Below are 18,056 nucleotides of genomic sequence, written 5' to 3' on the forward strand. Positions count from 1 at the left end.
CAGTAACAATGATGGGTCTCATTCTCCTAAAGAGCCTTGAATGTAACCTCAGGGCCAGGATGAAGGAGACGTTACTGGGGCCTGCTCGAGGCAATCGACGAATAACAGGATGATCTGTGATATGTATATATACGTAAATATGTGTATATATACACATATACATGTGTGTATATATAATAATCACGATCTCTTGACCCAGAGCAGGGCATTTGGTTATTTCTATATCTTAGCTATTGTACTAAGTGTGGTGAATATGCCCTTTCTAATGTTTTTGTGTTTGTGGAGTGGATGCCAAGTGGTATTGCTGGTTCATATGGGAGTCCTTTTCCTATTTTATTAAGAGACCCCCATTTTGCTTTCCACAGGGGCTGAACCAGATGACATTCCCACTAACATTGGACGTCCCTCCACAACTCCATCAAAGGTGGATTCTAAGCTGATCTTGGCAAGTTCATTAGTCCAGTGCAAATGCCATGGAGATGGGGAACAGCCGGAGAGGGGCTGAGGAGGCTTCCCGGAGATGGTCCCGAGGGAAAGCAGAGCTTCTCCAAACAGCAGAGAAGGGAGTTAGCATAAAAACATCAGGGATACGGGGGAAAGGGAAGAGGCCAGTATGAAAGAGCAAACCTCAGTTTTCCCTGCTGGCTGCCATGAGCAGTTTCATCTTAACTGTCTTTGTTATACTTTTGTTTTGTTTTTTTGTTTTGTGGCCACACCCAGAGGTGCTCAGGGCTTGCTCTTGGCTCTGCATTCAGGGATCACTCTTGGTGGGCTTGGGGAATCATGTGGGTGTCAGAGATACCAGGTCAATGCCCTCCTCGTGGTGCTGTCTCCCTGGCCCCATTGTACCTTTTAAACATTCTTGCAAATTCCTGGGTTCTTTCTGAGAATGAGAAGTTTACATTTCCCAAGACCATAAATTCTGCCCCAGGTCTTGTGCTCACAGGAGACTAAGAGATAACAGGGCAATACCTGGTATGTGGTGAAATACATCCTCTAAAAGGTCTTAAGTAAACAGACAGCCCCGCCAGCCTAAGCGGGAATGTGAAATGTTCATGGACCTTGGCAACACAAATATGCCCTATGTGGGGTATCTCTGGGAAACAAACAGAGTCCTTGGAGACTTTGATAAGAAATAGAAAGACCCAGTTCCCCTCAAAAGTTTCTACAATGAGTCTTAATAAGCGAGCTTAGTCCTACTAAGTTCCTCCCTGATGGGGAGTTTCTTTCTCTTACACTTTCAATAAACTTTCCCACTTCCAACTCTGAGTCTGGGCATATTTACTTCTCAGTATTTTCATCCTTGGGAACCATGTACAAAGACTCACCGTCACCATGCCTGCATCTGCATGCTGAGGGACTAACCAGCATTTCTTCCTGCCCAGGAACTGCAGTGACAGTGCAGGTGGCAGGGCCAGAAAGACTTGCCTTACCCCAGTCATATTCTGAAAGGTGTGTGGGCCTTGGAGGCAATAGCCCAGGGAGGAATTGGAACAGAGCAGAAAGTGTGTCCAGGGAGAGCCCTGGAGTCCCAGGCTAGAGTCTGCAGTACACTCAGGATCTAGCTCTGTCATGTGAGTCATGGAATGGTTTGGAACACGTATGCTCAGCCGCTGTTTCTCCAGTCTGGACAGGGCCGGCTGCTGAAAGGCAGCCCGTGGGCCAGCCATGCACACAGCTCAGAGCCCTGCTCCTCGTGAGCTAGGAGAAACAATCCACAAACATTGTCACAGAGGAAATGCTGGTGTGTTGGACGCCATGTGGAAGAGAGGGGCTGCGGTGCCTGGAAGCAGTCTGCCTCAGCTGGGAGGGTCCCACATGACCACGGCCACAGTGGGGTGACAGGGACCATGCAAAAGAGTGGGAGCAGACGCAGAGCAAGTCCAGGACACACGGACAGAGAATCACACAGAAATACTGCCTGTCCTGCATGCACCCATGAGCCTCCCACCAGCTGAGGGTCCAGAGGATGGGCTCACAGTTTGACCTGTCCCTTCACTGCGCAGAGGCACCCTGTCCCCCCAACAACTGCAGGACCCCGGAGTCAGCACACAGCCCTGGAGCCAGGGCAAGGAGAGCAGGGAATGGTGGAGAGTGGGGAGTCGGGGCTTCCTAAGCCCATGGGTGCTCCTCCCCGTGAAGTCCAAACTCTGATGCATCCTTTCATCCCCAGCTGGTACAGAGCCTGGGCTCTGTTGCTGAGTCTGTTTGGCAGGGAAAGTGTGTATGAGTCAGGAGCACTGGGGAAGAGGAGTTGGAACATAGTTTGGGGGGTGGGGTGGGGTTCACGTGAAAATCTTTTCAAAACCAAGAAGGCAGTTATATCCCACAACTAGTCAAACAGGAATGTTAGGTTGGGGTGTCCCAGGGCCAGCTCCTGTGCTGTGAAAGCCTCGGCTTCAGAGGACAGCGGGGCCCTGCTTGTATCAGAAAAGCAGAGGCCACAGGAGAGAGGAGGGTCTGCCCTGCGATCCAGAGGTGTGAGCCAAGCAGCTCCGAACCAGTCACCTCCAAACACATCTTCTCTTGCAGGAACTGTGGGCCATGTGCTAGATCAGAAGAATCTGGCTCTGAAAGTTTGCAGAGGGTGGACTGTGGTGTGTGGGCAGTGCAGGGCTTCCCAGCCAGGCCCCAGGGTGGATCCACACCCAGGCACATTCTGTCCTTCCCGGGGCCCCAGTGTCCGCACCCCGAGAATGGGGACACTGCAGGGCACACGGGACAGCCCTGACCGCCTCTCGGCTATGGCTTCTGCACAGTGGCCATGGTCAGCGCCACGAGCTGCTGTCACTGTGATGAAATCTCGCCGTGCTGACCATCCCCCGCGGTGTCCAGCGCTGCCTCCACATGGCTGCCGGCTTGCTCACTCGAGAGCGGGCGTTAGGCAATCTGTCTCTAAAAAACAATGCAAGGGTCAAGGGCAAAGGCGAACTTTCAAAGGAAAAGAATGCTGCAATCCGGGGGACCCTCTAAAGGAAAGTTGTTTTGAACTAAGGGGAAAAAAAAACAAAAAGATGTTCTGCTGTGTTCCCTCATCGACTCAGAGAATGATGCAAATCCATGGAAAGGCCTGCCCTGGGCGCCAGACCAAGTGATGAAGGGCGCCGCTCCACAAACTACAGACTCACCCCTCCCGGCGAGCAGGGTCAATGAGTAACCAGGCACTCACCACAGTAACGGGGCCAGGGCCAGACACAGCTCCGGGTCACGCCTGGGGCCAGGGAACGGGGCCTGGGCAAGGCCCAGCCAGCCTCTCGTCCCAGGGGCGCCGGGTGAGGGTACCAGGGGCCAGGCCACCCTGCATGCTGACATCTTCACTTGTTCTCCTCTAGCACCAGCTTTGGGCCCCAAAAGTCATGGTTCTGGGCAGCCTCACCTCCAGGGGGCCAGGGAGAAATGCAGCACGCGAACTCTAGCCAGCCCCCTGGCTCAAATCTCTGGGGCGAAGCCTGGTCCTCTGTGTTTGCTGTGGTCTCCAGAGCATCCTGGCATTTGCTCCTCTTTGGAGCCACTAGTTTAATCAAACTTGCCCGTCTGCTGGTGGCTGGGCACACGCTGCAGGGCGTTAGGGCGGGCACTCAGCCCTGGGTGAGTGGTGAGAGGAGGGGCTGCTGAGGTTGGGCAGGGTGGGCTGAGACAAAGCCAAGTCACAGCCCCCCTACCCCCTCAGCAAGGAACTCTGTGACCGTTTTACTAGACTCTGCTGCTTTGTGTGTAGGAAGAGGTTACCCCTGATGGGCTGTAGGATCTGGTTATGTTAGACATTAACAACCATCTGGGAAGATGAGGGCTGTAGGTTCGAGGTTAAAAGTGCGTGTGACACTGGAGAGACAGGACAGCCAGGAAGGCACTTACCTTGCGTGTGACCCATCCTGATTCAATCCCCGGCATCCCACGTGGCCTCCTGAGCACCAGCAGGCATGATTCCTGCAGAGCCAGGAGTGGCCTCGGGACAACACCAGGTGTGACCCATACTATAAAATAAAGTGCCCAAAACTTGGATGAGAAGCAGCTGCTTCCCTGGCATGGTGCGGGGATTCTGGACATTCTGCTTCTTGGTCTTACCCCGAGCTCAGGGTCACGTCTTCACCCAAACACCTCCACGCTTCTGCAAGCCTGAGCTCTCAGTTCACCTCAGACCTCCAAGATCCCCCACACAGCGCACACAGAGCCCAGGCACAGGTCAGGGGTCCGCTCCACCCAGGGAGTTCATCACTTATGTGTCCCCTTCATGTCTGCACTCACAAGTTCACACAACTCTGCTCGTCGTCTGACCTGAAAGAATAAGCACCCTCAGTAAGGATGGGGGGCCCTGGGTGGGTGGGTGGGGAGGTGCCTGGCTCTCATTCAGTCCGTTTCAGTGGGCCATTTTAGTTTGCACATCACCATGGCCCATTTTCCCTGCCACCCGCTCCATCGTCCATCCACAGGAGACGGCACATGGGGGTGGCTCGCACTGCATTGTCTGGCTGACTGTGTTATCAGCTGTCTGCACTGCAGTACAGGCTGCACCATGGGTGCAGTCATGGGACTGCCTGGGCCCCCCACATTCCACATTCTCTTCATCATTGGACTTTGTTCGGTGCTAAATTGTGGCACTCAGAATACTTGTGCATCTTTATCTTAATTCACATTAATCAGATGGTAAGAGGTGATACTTTTTGGGTGGTGTTTACTTGTCATATGTTTATCTTCTCTGGGAATGTAATGGTCAGACCTTTGGCCACTTATTAATCAGTTTTATTTTTAAGTTTTCTTAACATTTCCATGTGCATACTTTGCCAGCAGACTTTATCAGACTTATCTTCTGTAAATATTTCCTCTCAGTATGTGGTAATTTGTCTCATTCCTTCCATGTTATCTTTTGCATCTCAGAAGCTTTTCGTTTTAGTACAGTTCAGCTCATCCGTATTTGTTCTTGTGGGTCATGTACGTGCTCTCTAAATGCCATCATCAGGCCCAGGGCCTCTGGGTTTTCTCTACGTGTCCAAGTTTTTCTCTTCTATGCTTTAAACACTTCAGTCTTACGGTCAGATCATTTTAGAAATGGATCATTCTAGATCATTTCTAGAAATGGTGGAAAGTTTCTAGATTCATTTGAAGGTGTACATGTTAAAAAAAAAGTGCTCTTTCTTCATTTTATTTTTATTACTTTGCCAAAGACAAGTTGCATATATTTATTTGGTCAATTTCTGAACTCCCTCAACTGTTCCGTTGCTTTGTCTATTCACCAGTATTACCCCAAACTGAGTTTGTTTCCCTGATATTCAGTAGCCTTTGATGCAATATTTGCATAATTACTATAGTTATATAGTAAATTTTGAAGACATATAATGTTCATTCTTCAATACTCTGTTGGCTAAGCTGGGCCTTCTGTCATTCTGTAAATAGCATTTAAATCAGTGTGCCAATATCTATAAAATAACTTATTACAGTTTTGGTGGTGATTGTACTGATTTTATAAATCAGAATTGGTAAGAATGGGCATTTGACAATATTGTGTCAGACTGACATGTGAAATGAATATATTCATTTGTTTTTTATCTTTCACCAAAATGTCATTGTATTCATATATATGGTATATATTTATTATATTTATACAAGTTATTAATTTGGGGAAATAGTAATATTAGTTGTGCTGTCGTTTTTTATTTCAAATTTTACATATTCATTGCTGGAGTATTCAAAAGAGATTGACATTTGTGTTTTAATTTTGTGTTCTCCAATCTTGCTTTAGTGAATTTATCAGCACTGAGATAGTTTTTGTTGTTGAATCTTTAGGATTTTTTGTATAAACTGTTATGTCTTCTTTGATATTTAGAGCTCATTTGGGTACTAATGAAATTTACAGATTTTTTTCCTCTGTGGTCTTTGTTTTTGTACAGAACCAACTATTTTAGCCTCTTATTTATAACCTATGGTCAAAGACAACCTAGAGCAATATTGGCTGCATAAAAATTGTATAAGGATTGTGACACCTATCCTGGAATCAGCTGGATAGAGTGTGTTCTTTCTTTGCTTTATGGGAGTCTCTTTCTTCTCTCTCATCTTTCCTGAATTAAAATGAGTTTACTTTTTGAAGGCTTAAAAAGGGGGCTGTAAACTCAATGAGACTTAGCAGTAAAAGAATATTAATTTAGAGAGGAAAAAAAGTTTATTCTATCCTAAGACCTAGAGAGGGGAGGGAGACACAGCATCACTGAGACATACCAGGGGAGGAAGTGATTCCGATGCAGGAAAGTTGGTGTCATGACATCAAAGGGTCCTGGGGGGCTCTAGGGAAAAGCAAGGGTGAACACTTATGTGAGTCAGGCTGAATGATTTCAGTGTTTCTAGGGCTGGTTTCACGTTGCTGTGTGGTGATGAAAGCACAGGAATATACTTCCAGGGCATGCAGTAGAGACAGAGGAAAGAGATTTAATATGTCCCCTCATGATCTTAGAACAGGGCCTTTGCTGTCTCAAAGAACAGGCAGACCTAGGGTGAAATGTTTTCCCAGCCAGAAATGTTTCTAAGTATCAAACATCATACTATAAGAAAGCAAACATTGCATAGTACAGAAACAACAAATATTTGTTGTACTGAAATTTTCAAGCAATGTCAGTAAAGGCGAAATGCTGAGGAGAGGGATGATTATTAATGGCCTGGGGACAGAAGCAGGGGAAGATGCTCCCATTTGCTGAGTATTTGGGGCCAGAGGTTTTCCTGAGGATGGGAGCAGTGAGGAGGCACTACGTCCCACCACATCAACATGGCAGTGCAGACTCTGAACAGCCTTTCTATGCCACGGGTGTTATCTGAAACTAGAATGCAGATTTTGCATGGAAAACTAGGAACTTCGTTTTGTATCCTGCTGAATTCAGTGACTGCTGACCCTCACCTACTCTGTGATGGCCATCAGGCACTGTGGAGAGAACTTTTCTGAGGGCCAACAGCAAAGGGTGAAACTTGGCAAGAAGCAGGGCTGGGTCCTGCCACGTGCTGGGCCTGGACATCCCAGAGGGCCTGCACACACACCCAGCCCCATCATCGCCCCATAACTGTTCAATGGAGTGGTGACAGATGACGCTTATGTGCCAGATTTCTGTGACTTTGGAAACTGCAGATTTCACAACAATTTTTATTCAAAAACATAGTGTTCTGCTGCGCTACAAGCAGTGTGCCCAGGCGGGAGGTGGTCAAGAGGCCCTGGGCGTGGGGACAAGGAGGTAGGGGCAGGAGTATAGGGCAGCCAGGTACAGTCGGAGGCTGGACTCTCTTGGCTCTCGTGACTACCCAAGGATATGGACATGGTCTTCCCTCCTCCAGTCCTCAGCCTCCCCACAAGGAGATGATGGCGTTTCATTGTTCACAATGATTACTTACATGCTCTTTTTAGGAAAAACTCGAGATAGATTTAAGTGATGTGAAAGTTTAGCTATTATCCTGCCAGCCGGTATTGCTGAATAACCAATGTCTCTTTGGACATGTGGATGTGTGTGTGATTTAATGGGATCATCCTGTTCTGCTTATATTAAGACTATTTTTTCATAACATCTTGTCCATAGTGGTTGTGTGTGTGTGTAAATGCCTTAAATTTATACATACCTTAAAATTGAAAGGTAGATCCCTAGTTAAATGGGTTGGGAGACTGCAGAGCACCAACAGACAGAGACCTGACACTCCAGAGCCCGCACCCTTGCTGACTGTTAATGCTTCCTCCTCGGGTGGGATGGGGAAGGTGGCACACAGGGAACAGAGGGGGAGAAGCCTCAACTCTGGGTCCAGGTCACTGGAGACTCCAGGAGGGGCAGAGCAAGTCCTACACCCACCCACGCCCACTTCTGCTTGAGTTTTAACGGCCCAGCCTGGCCCCATGACCCATCTTAGAGAAGCACAGCGGCTGGTGGGCACAAAATGCTGTGCTGAATCATCCTAGTGACAAAGCTGGAGCACATGGCCACCCTATGACATCTCCAGGGGTCACAGTACTGACCAACCACAGCAGCATAGAGAACTAGACTGGGAAAGTTGTGCAGAAGTCCACTGAGCTCAGTGAGCAAAATGAATGGCACGGAAGGCTCGGTCAGCCCCTTCCAGCTCAGCGCATCCTCAGCAACCCTTACAGCGCTACTACTTGATAGATGTTGTAACATAACAAGCAACCTAAAGTGAATCCTTTGTGCCCCCCGCCACCCACCCCCGAATGCGGAAAAAAAAAGTGAAGGGGGCTGGTGCCTTGGGAGGGGAACTTCAGACACTGGTGGAGGGAAGGCCACCCTGATGGTGGGATTGGTGTTGGAATACTAAATACCTGAAATGACAGTGTTACAAACAACTTTGTAAGTCAAGAGTCTTTAAAGTATCAAATAGGAAAAAGAAACAGCATTGGGGAGGGCTCCCAGGGAGAAGTCAGGGCGTAATCTCCCGCTGTCCTCTCATCTCTTCCTTCCACACAAAGTCAAATTTGTGGCTTTAATTGCTTACTCCTTTGGGGAGGTTGACACATGCATACCTATGTGTATATATGTACATACTGTACATGTATTCTTGTGCATATACGTGTGTTTACCTTCAGTGCATCCCTCTCTTTAAATATGCCCTAGTTTATTCCCTCACTGTTCTTGTGGCAAAAGCCCAGGTGACAGAACCCTAACTGTGTCGCAGTCTGGTCTGTTTCTCACTCTCACACCTCATGCCCACTGGGGCTACAGAAGCTCTGTCCCGCCTAGAGCTCCATCAGCAGGGGGACACGGATGCTTCCCAGGTGGCCGAGAGTTCCTGAGCCATAGTCCCACTGTGACGGTCTGTGGCCAAGAGAGTGGCAGGACGCCCCGGATTCCCCAGATTCAAAAGCGTTTCCAGATCCCTCATTCCCAGACTCAGGGACCCCAGCCTCCTTGAGGGTGGCTCTGTTCTGGCAGCCACAGGCAGAAGCAGAGTGGGCGAGTCACACTTGGGCCTGGCCCTGGGCGCCTGGAGAACCACTGCCCCACTTCACATGCCTGGACATGGACATTTCCACTCAATTCTCATCATTTACAGAGAAAATAGGGAAAAACAAACAAACATTTGCTCCAGATCACACAGTGGCCTAAGAGCCAAATTCAGATGAATAATGCCCTTTCAAAGCAGAAAGGAAGGGCAGGAGAGATTGTTCAGGCTTAAGGCTTTTGTTTTGCACACGGTCAGCCCCTTCTTGGGGCTCAGGGGAAGACAGCCTTGAAGACAGCTCTCAGGAGGACTGAGTCTGGAGTCAGAGAGCGAGCACAATAAGTACCGCACTTGCCCTGCACAGTTGGCCAGGTTTGATTGCCGGCACTACTGAGAATTCCCTGAGCCTCACCAGGAGTGACTCCTGAGTGCAGAACCTGCAGTGAGCCCTGAGCACCCCCGGGTGTAGGTCAGAAACAAATGTTACAAAAACAAGCCAGAAAAAAAGCCACAAGAGCAAGGAACACTGGTTTTGGAGTCACAATCCAAGGCCTGCCTCAGTTTTGCCAAACACTACCTTGGATTCTCCAAGTCTCCAGACTAGGTCTTTCCCTGAAATGAGAATGATAAACAGGTGCCTTAGAGTCTGGTGAGGCTGAGTTTAAGGGTCTCCAGGCTGAAGGGTTTGTATGGAGGGCCACTGGATATTTATAACAGCTTCCTGGGCCCAGACCACGCAGGAAGGGGGCCTGGGAGCTAAGGAGCAGCTTCTGTCCTATTTTGGGCCAGACCACACAATTCTGCAGGTCTCAAAGACGGGCCGCAAGGTCCCACCTGGCACTCATTAGCGCAGCCTCAAGTGGAGTCCTGCGAAATGCCAACTACAGACCAAAGGTTGCTCAGGGCCTGAGCACGGGCTCCTGGGAGGCTCAGGTGGCAGCCCTGATTGTACTCCTGAGCACAGTCAGCCAGAAACCCCGAGTTCTGCAAATAGTATAGCTGGGAGCACAGCTGGGCGTGGCCCAAACAAAGGGCAACACAAAGAAAAGCCTGTTAGGGAACTGGGCTGGGCTCGGACTGCCTGCAGGCCCGCTGGGATCACATTCGGACAACAGAATCTGACAGCAGGTGCTCTCTGCCAGGGTCACTGTGCCCTTGGGACGCGGACGGTCACCTGAGATGAGGGGGCGAAGGGGCACCCCAGTGGCCACTCATTGGCAGTTCCCAGCCCTCACTCCTGCTCTGGGAGGCTGACACACCAGCTGTGTCCAGTGAGCAGCCCACAGGTGGGCTTACTCAGGGCTCTCCCTGCCGGCTCAGCTAGTGCATAAGGAGGTTCTGCTCCTGCCCACCTGTGCAGGGAGGGCCTTGTGGGCTTTAAGGGGCCAAGGCTGGAGCGGTGCTACGATGGCAGCTTCGGGAAACAGGATGCAGCCAGGAGAGCAGGTTGGCCAGGGAGGATGGGCAGGGATGGGGACTTTGGGCAGTGTGGCGCAGGCCGGCAGGCTGGCACGAATCTCCAGTGCAGGCGGGAAGCTGGGCTCCGGCTGGTATGCGGAGTCAGGTCCCCTTGCCTGGACACTCCCCACCCCGTACTCGTCCAGAGCCCGTTACTCTGCCTCTTAGCCCAGAGCTCAGAGGTAACACATGGCCCTGGCCCTTCTCCATACTCCATCAGTGCAGACCCGCCCCAGGGGTCCCTGGCCCACCACACTTCTCACCCTTATCTCTGCAGCTGCGCAGGGAGTCCCTAGCCCCGCAAGGGAGGAGGGGTGACAGGCCAGGACCCAGAGAGCCCAGGTACAGTGAGCTGGGGCAACCCGTCAGCCCAGCCAGGCTCTGTAGCCAGAGGGCAGTGGGCTGGAGGGATGACCAGTGGGGAGGGCAATAGTCCTGGCATCAGTCCCTGGCAATGTAGATGGTTCCCCCAGCTGGCCAGGACTGACTCCTGAGCTCAAAGTTGAGTTAGCCCTGAGCACTGCCGGCTATGGCCCCTAGAGGCCAGGGCCAGCTGCGAGCCTGCACCCTTCACGTCCAGCAGTTGGCACCCCTCAGACTCTCCTTCCGGAGGACCATGGTCAACTACCTGAGTCTCACCTGGCCGGTTCTCCAGCAGACATGTGGGGTTGATTTTGTTCCCTTTCCACTCGTAGGTAGGTAGTAGCTTCTTGGTACCTAGAAAGGCCTGACATCCCTTCCCCAGCCCCCACCATCAGTCTAGCCTCCTCTTGAATGTTTTGATCCCCCTTGGTTTGCACAAAAAGTCATTACACAAAACACTATCTCTTTATCTGGGGGTGAAAGTTGGCAACACACAGGGTGCTCGCAGCTTACTCCTGGCAGTGTTCAGGGGCCATATGCGACGGGAGCGGAGGACAAATCAGGATTGGCCCCATGCCTTAGCGCCTGCACCATCTTCCTAACCAAAGCACGGATCTCTTTCCTCATTGGTGTGTTCAACATTTGTATGTAAAAAAGTTGTTAAGGATTCTGCCATTTCTTGGTTTTTGTTTTGGGGTCACTCCTGGCTCTGTGCTCTGGGACAATATGGGGTGCAGCGTCCCACACCTGTCTCACTCTCAGAACTACTTGGCAGCTGGGTGTCGACATTCTGCATGTCTTCTCTTACCACGGTTTCTTTCCTTGTGAGTTCTTTAAAATGCACCATGACTACAGCCCCTTCTCACCATCTGTTAGATTGTTGGTTTCCCTCCAGGATAGTAAGATTATCTTCTTGGTCGTCTTTAATAAGAATTATGGTTTTCTTTCTTCACTTAGTATAGCATAGGAAATTTTTGTTTTGTAGTTTTGGGTTTTACTACGCAGATTTTTTTAAATGTGTTTAACTCATTCTTTTGTTTATGACTCTGTGTTGTGAATTATAGTCACCTTTATAGAGGAATAGGCCCACATTTACTTTCAATGCTCAATAGTTTTGTTTTTTACATTTAAATCTTATTTACAACCCATTTGAAATTTATCTTGTTATTTCAATTGTTTTAGTTAAGACTAAAATCAGGCCTCAAATATTACAAAAAAAGAAAGTCTTCAGGGTATATACAACCAAGAGTGGATTCCTGCACGCTGACATCGAGGCTCCAAATTGAGACAATAATATATTTTCCAAATACATTTTGGAAATACTTATCAGCGTGGGGCCTATGCAGCATAATCTGACCTATTAAAAAAATAAACCCTTCACTGCTTCCAAGAAGTATTTTATAGACAGTGATTTTAAATGTTAAGATTATTTCTTTGATAATGCTTTGTACTTCAAAAAAAAAAATTTTTTTTTCCCTAAAAGTCATCTGTTTAATTCTATCCTTAAAAAAAAAAACCCAAAAAACTCAAAAACCACGTTTTTGATAAATGCTGAGTTTTTGTTTTGGGGGGTGGGCTGTGTGTAGGGGGTACCAGGGAAGGAACCTTGTTTGCATGCAAGGCAAGTGCCATTTCCCGGTACCATTTCTCTGGCCCAAATGCTTAAACTTGGACCAAACAAACAGGGAAAGAAACCAAGCCCAAAGCAAGGGAAAGGCGGGCAGGATCGCAGCCACCACGGGGCTGCTCCGCGGAGCACTCACCTGCAACCGAGGCGCTGGCAGTCCCGACGCCAGGCCCGGATGGACACGGCGGCTTGCAGGTCAGCGGGCACTGACCGGCGCTGTTCTCCCACAGGGCCCCCAGCGCGGCGCGGCTGCTCACGACCGTTCAGCCGACAAACGGAAGTCTTCCAGAGAGTTCCACGGTGGCAGCACCCTGGAGGCCACGCACGACCTGCCCAGGACCAGCCGCCCGGAGGAGCCGCGGGCAGAGGCCGCACTGCCCGGAGTCAGGACCTCGCCCAGGAAGAGTAGGCGGGGCGCGAAGGCGAAGGCGCGGGCGGCCGTGGTAGGCGCACAGCTGCGGGCACCGCCCCGTCCCCGTTGTCCAGCACGCCCAGCTGCGGGCACCTCCCCGTCCCCGCTGTCCAGCAGCCCGGCTGCACGCACCTCCCCGTCCCCGTTGTCCATCAGCCCAACTGCGCGCACCTCCCCGTCCCGTCCATCAGCGCGCCCAACTGCGCGCACCTCCCCGTCCCCGCTGTCAGCGCGCCCAGTTGCGCGCACCTCCCCGTCCCAGCTGTTCAGCGCGGTGCCAGCCCACCCACACATAGGCCGGTGGTCTGTGATGCAGAAGCTCCCCATGGCTCCGAGGACCGTCTGTCTGTTCCCCCACATGCTGAGCGGCTGCCCAAAGACCCCCACATCCTGTCTGGGCCCCTCCTCCACGAGCTCGCACCCTGGGACTCTGTTCTCCTGAGGATGTGACCTGAACGTGTTCTGGGTCTGTTTGGCGCCTGTTTATCCAACAGACCCTTCCTCACCTGTCTCGCTCGCTCTCAGAACTACTTGGCAGCTGGGTGTCAGGCTTTCTGCATTTCTTCTCTTACCATGGTTTATTTTCTTGTGATTTTTAAAAAATAATCATCTCCATTTGAGAAGACTTTTCTAAGGGTAAACTGCGATAGTGCACGTCCAAGTGTTTAGAGAACTGCCTGGCACAAAGAAAGTGTTCAGGCTTATTCCAAGAGTCACGGGAAATTAGGACGCTTCTTCCTAGTGCTGCACCCAGAATCCTCTGTCATGTGAGCTCAGAGCATCAGAGCAGGCAGTGTGGGGAGGCTGTTTCCTACAGTGAGTGTGAAGGCAGGGTGCTTCTCTTAGAGTGCAGGTACTTAAAAGATTTCTGCTTGATTCCCAGTAATTTCAAACATCTTTGCTCCCTGGAGGGGAGGACAGATGTACCAGTGGAACTGCATCACAATTCACTTTAATATAAGGGTGGCAGTGCCCATGTAAAAAGTTCCCCCAAGAGACTATTCTGAACCACAGCAACATGGATGTTCTGAGAACCATTCAATTTTCCCAGGGTCATTTCCCCTGATAAACATGAAGCTATCTATTTTCAGAGATCCTGCCATTGAAAGTGTTAGTCAGGTTATTTATTAAAGAGGTAAGTATATATTTAAAATCAATAGCAGGAGCTAATGATTCACACAAGGATAACATTTAGAAAGACTTCATCTGTATTTTGGAATCTCAGGAGCTAATGATTCACACAAGGATGACATGTAGAAAGGCTTCATCTGTTTTTTCTATCCTTTCACCTAGATTTCCATCAGAAAACAACAGTTTGCATTTCCTAAGACCAAATTGATTTGTGTAACGGTCTTGAGTTCTTTAATGTAATTCTTCCCCAAGCTAATGTGTATATGGTGGAAAATACCTTTATCCTTTGTATTTTTCTGTCAGGTTTTATTTTTTGCATTAGACTGAAATTGTTATCTAGCATAAAAGAATGCATGTTTTTTCATTTTTTTAATACAAACTCTAAAAGGGGATGGAGGAAGAGTGAGGACCGAGGTGCTTGTCGGGCCTCAGTGGCCTGGTTCCTGCCTCCACACTGCAGACGATCCCTGAGGCCAGGAGGAAGCCCTGACCAACACCATGTGGCCTGAAAATAAAATCCTATGAAAGAGTAATTTTATGTTTAGATAAGGATCCTTAAGAAATATAAGGAATTAAAATATCCTTATATGCCAAGCATTTGCAAGAGTTAAAAATGTGAAATATGGCTTCCAACTTTAGGCAAAATGATGGCATACACTTTAGCGAACAAAAGTAACAAAGGATATAAAAGACTACACTGAGAAGTGTTAGACATTACTAAAAGTAGAAAAATGCCACCCCCCAAAAAACCCCCCAAAGCAAAAATAAAACCTCATCCTGTGCTCATGATGGAAAGCGTAAACGTTATTCTAAAGTGACCTATGGATTCAAGAGTGGCCGCACCCAGGCGCTGCCCGTGCAACAAAGACCGTGCTGGTTCAGACAGACTCAGGCCTGGCCGATGCCCAGCATGGCCAGAGCCCCCCCCCCCCCCCATGGCCTCTCCCAGGGTCCAGCTCCTTCACTCCACATGGACACTTGGCCTCTTAAGGGTGTTGCTCTGTTTGGGGGTCTTTGTTCCAGGTGGGGAGAGGCTCCCCGGCTGGGCAGTGCCAGGGGTCAGGGAAAGGCCCTGATGGGCCCCCGGGCCCCCCACAGGCTGCGGGGCTCAGTGCTGTCTCCCCACAGGCTTTGCAGGTGCAGCAGTGGGAAGGGCGCCTGCTCCAAGACATCGAGGAGGCCAGCCGGCACGAGCTCACCATCCAGAAGGAATGATCAGCCCTCCCATGGCTGCTGTCCTGCGACTCTCCTGCCCACCTGCAGATGCCTGCCCTGAGGTGCCTGGCAACACATGGTTCCTTTTCCTGCTCTTTGCTGGATGAGCATAACTACTCGCTGCTGCTCACTGTGACTCTGCTTTGAGGAGGTGGAAGGTCTCTGATCTGTGAGTGGCATTTTCCCAGACTCTGTATGCTGTCCATGCTGGGGTCCGGGACACTTGCTCAGGACAACTGGCCACTCAGGCTGCGAGCCATGCAGAGCTCAGGACCAGCTCCCCCACCAGAAGCTGCACTCCCATGCAGACATGTGCACTGTCTTTCAGTTAGTTTGGTTTTAACCACAAAGGCTCCCTGCCGATCTCACCACTTGGGCCAGCTTTGAAAAATTTGTTTAATAAAATGCATCTAACTTGATAACATTGATTTTCTCTTTTGTTTATAATAAACGTATGCCTGAGTCCATTTTGGAATTTGTTTGCCTCTGCCGTGAGCTGGTTTCTGTGTGAGCAAAGACTGTGGCTCGCCTTGGCCCTGATGGGCAGTGCCTCTCCAAGGGACTGAGGCTCTGCACACGGACCCGTCTGGGCTGGTTCTTGAGCTGCCCATTGTAACATTCTGGGTGAATCTGTCTCAAGTGGTCAGCCTGTGAGTGATCTCTCCACTGCCACTGATGCGGAGATATTTAGGCCAATAGAACACACTTGTGGCTTCCGTCCTGTCCACTCTCGGTGGTCCAGCCTAGAGGAAAGGCTCTCGGGAGAGCAGCGGCATTGCGGGGTTGAGGTCTGGGCAGGTCCAGGCAGCACCGAGTCGTGAGACATCAAGAAAAGTGTAGCTGGCAGCCGTTTACACAGGTACCAGGCTGGCCTGACTGAAGGAAACATCAGACCAGAAAAGTCTCTCAGGATGTTGCAGACAGCCTGGCCCCAGGGAGGTAAGATAAGGCAGTGGGGGGTGTCTTGGCTGTGGCCTGTCTAGCTGTGAAGCCACCCTGACTGCAGCTGAAGCAGTAAGTCCCAGGACTGTGGGGGCAGGAGGCAGACAATAGGCAAGCATGCAGGGAGTGATGTGGGGAAGCTTCCAGGCGACACGTGGATGTGTTCCCTGGGGCTGGAAAGAGAGCATACAACAAGGAAGGCATTCACCTTGAACATGGCTGACCCGGGTTAGACCCCTGACACCTCACATAGTCTCCCAAGTTCTTCCAGGACTGATCCCTGAGTACTGCTTGGTATGGGCCCCAAATAAAACCAACCCAGAAATCTCCAAATAATCAGGAATTTCTGAGCATGAATAAGAAATGATAAACCAGTACCCAACAAGATGGACATTAGGCTTGACTTAGGCCCTCCCGTTGATCGTCGATTTGCTCGAGCGGGCCCAGTAACGTCTCCATTGGAGACTTTGTTGTTACTGTGTCTGGCATATCAAATCTCTCGGTAGCTTGCCGGGCTCTCCGAGAGGGGCGGAGGAATCGAACTCGGGTCGGCCATGTTGGCCTTGACTTAGAGGTATCATAAAATGATTTCAGTAAGCATGAACATGACAGAGACAAAATCAAAAATTATGTCTCAGAAAGGAGAAACAAAATCTCTTTCAAAAGTTAACACTAGGGGATGGAGAGCTAGGGCAGCTGGTAGGGCACTGGCCCTGCATGGAGCCCCAAACGGGATTCGACCCCTGGCACCACATAAGTCTGAGTGCAGAACCAGGAGTCAGCCCTGAGCACCATAGAGGCTGGCCCCCATGAAACAAGAAAACCCCAAACATACACTTGTCTGTGTCCCAGAGCTCCAGACTAGCCATCTTCTAAGGCATGCCCAGAGGAGCTTGTCAGGATGAGATGATGCTAAGGTGCCCCCAGGAGTGTCTGCCTAAGAGAATGAGGAGTGGCAGGAAGGAGGGGGACCGGGATGCTCAGGATGCAGCCAGCACCAGCGGGGCAAACAGAAGCTTCTGCTGGATAGAGTGGGAGGCCCAGGACAAGGCCACGCGTGGGGGATTAGGGACAATGCTAGAGTTGGAGCATGGAGAGACAGAGGATGCAGAAGCCTCCCGTGCTCTTTCTAGAAGGTTCTTGTGGGACAGAGACTGAGACAACCCCAGAGGACTAAGATTACAAAGACCCATTTACCCAAGAAAGGCAGGGCAGCAGGGGAGATCACAGAGGCCCATCCAGCCTATGCACCTTGGCCACCGGGCCCATCTGGAGCTGACTAGGGGGGTTGCTTGGGGGGCCCAAACAAAGAAGGGAAGGAAGAATCATCCTGGCCCTTTCCTGATACCTCTCCACACCCCCCCCCCCCCCCCACACACACACACACACACACACACACACACACACCACTGCATGAATTCATTGCTCACTTCTGAATGTCATTACCAAAATATCCCCCAGAGTCCACTCAGCCACCACACTACATTATTTGGGTCTTGTTTTGAGCCAGGCCCGTTGGTGCTCAGGGTTTATTTCTGACTCTGTGCTCAGGGATTAGCTCCTGGTGGGGTTCAGGGACCATACAGGGTGTTGGAATGAAAACAGGCCAGCCATGTCCAAGGCAAATACTTTGGACCCCTTGTAGTCTCTCTCCAGTCTTTTCTAGACTCTTCCTAGGACCCAGGTTTCTGCAAAGGCCGCTGTCATGGGCTCTTGTGGCCCCAAGAGGTTTGTCACCTGGATCCTCAGAATATGACTGTGCTGACTGGCCACACAAAGTTGACTTCTCACAACCTCAGAGGACTCTGGCTGGCCTGGGTCCCGGAGAGGATGTCCTTCATGACCTGCAGATGGTCTCCTGCATCCTCGCAGAGGCATTGGGGGACGAGATCAAACTCTGTGGCTCTTCCTAAGAGGCGCCTGACCCATGTGGTGGTTCTGCCCTCTCGGCATCCTCTCCCCCCAAGGATCCCTTCAGTATGCCTGCACTAAGGA

General features: G+C 50.4%; 1 long non-coding RNA gene across 1 annotated transcript; it reads right to left on the minus strand.

The window, feature by feature from the left end:
* Positions 1–48: 48 nt before the first annotated feature.
* LOC130017595 (uncharacterized) lies at positions 49–12,759 on the minus strand. Its single transcript, XR_008791433.1, has 4 exons — positions 12,498–12,759; positions 6,211–6,275; positions 4,066–4,275; positions 49–2,895 (listed from the first exon to the last, which is right to left on the minus strand). It is a non-coding gene; the product is annotated as an uncharacterized LOC130017595 (long non-coding RNA).
* Between the last annotated feature and the right edge of the window lie 5,297 nt (positions 12,760–18,056).

Source organism: Sorex fumeus, unplaced genomic scaffold (assembly GCF_029834395.1).
Source record: "Sorex fumeus unplaced genomic scaffold, SorFum_2.1 ptg000205l, whole genome shotgun sequence".
Classification (NCBI taxonomy): Eukaryota; Metazoa; Chordata; class Mammalia; order Eulipotyphla; family Soricidae; genus Sorex; species Sorex fumeus.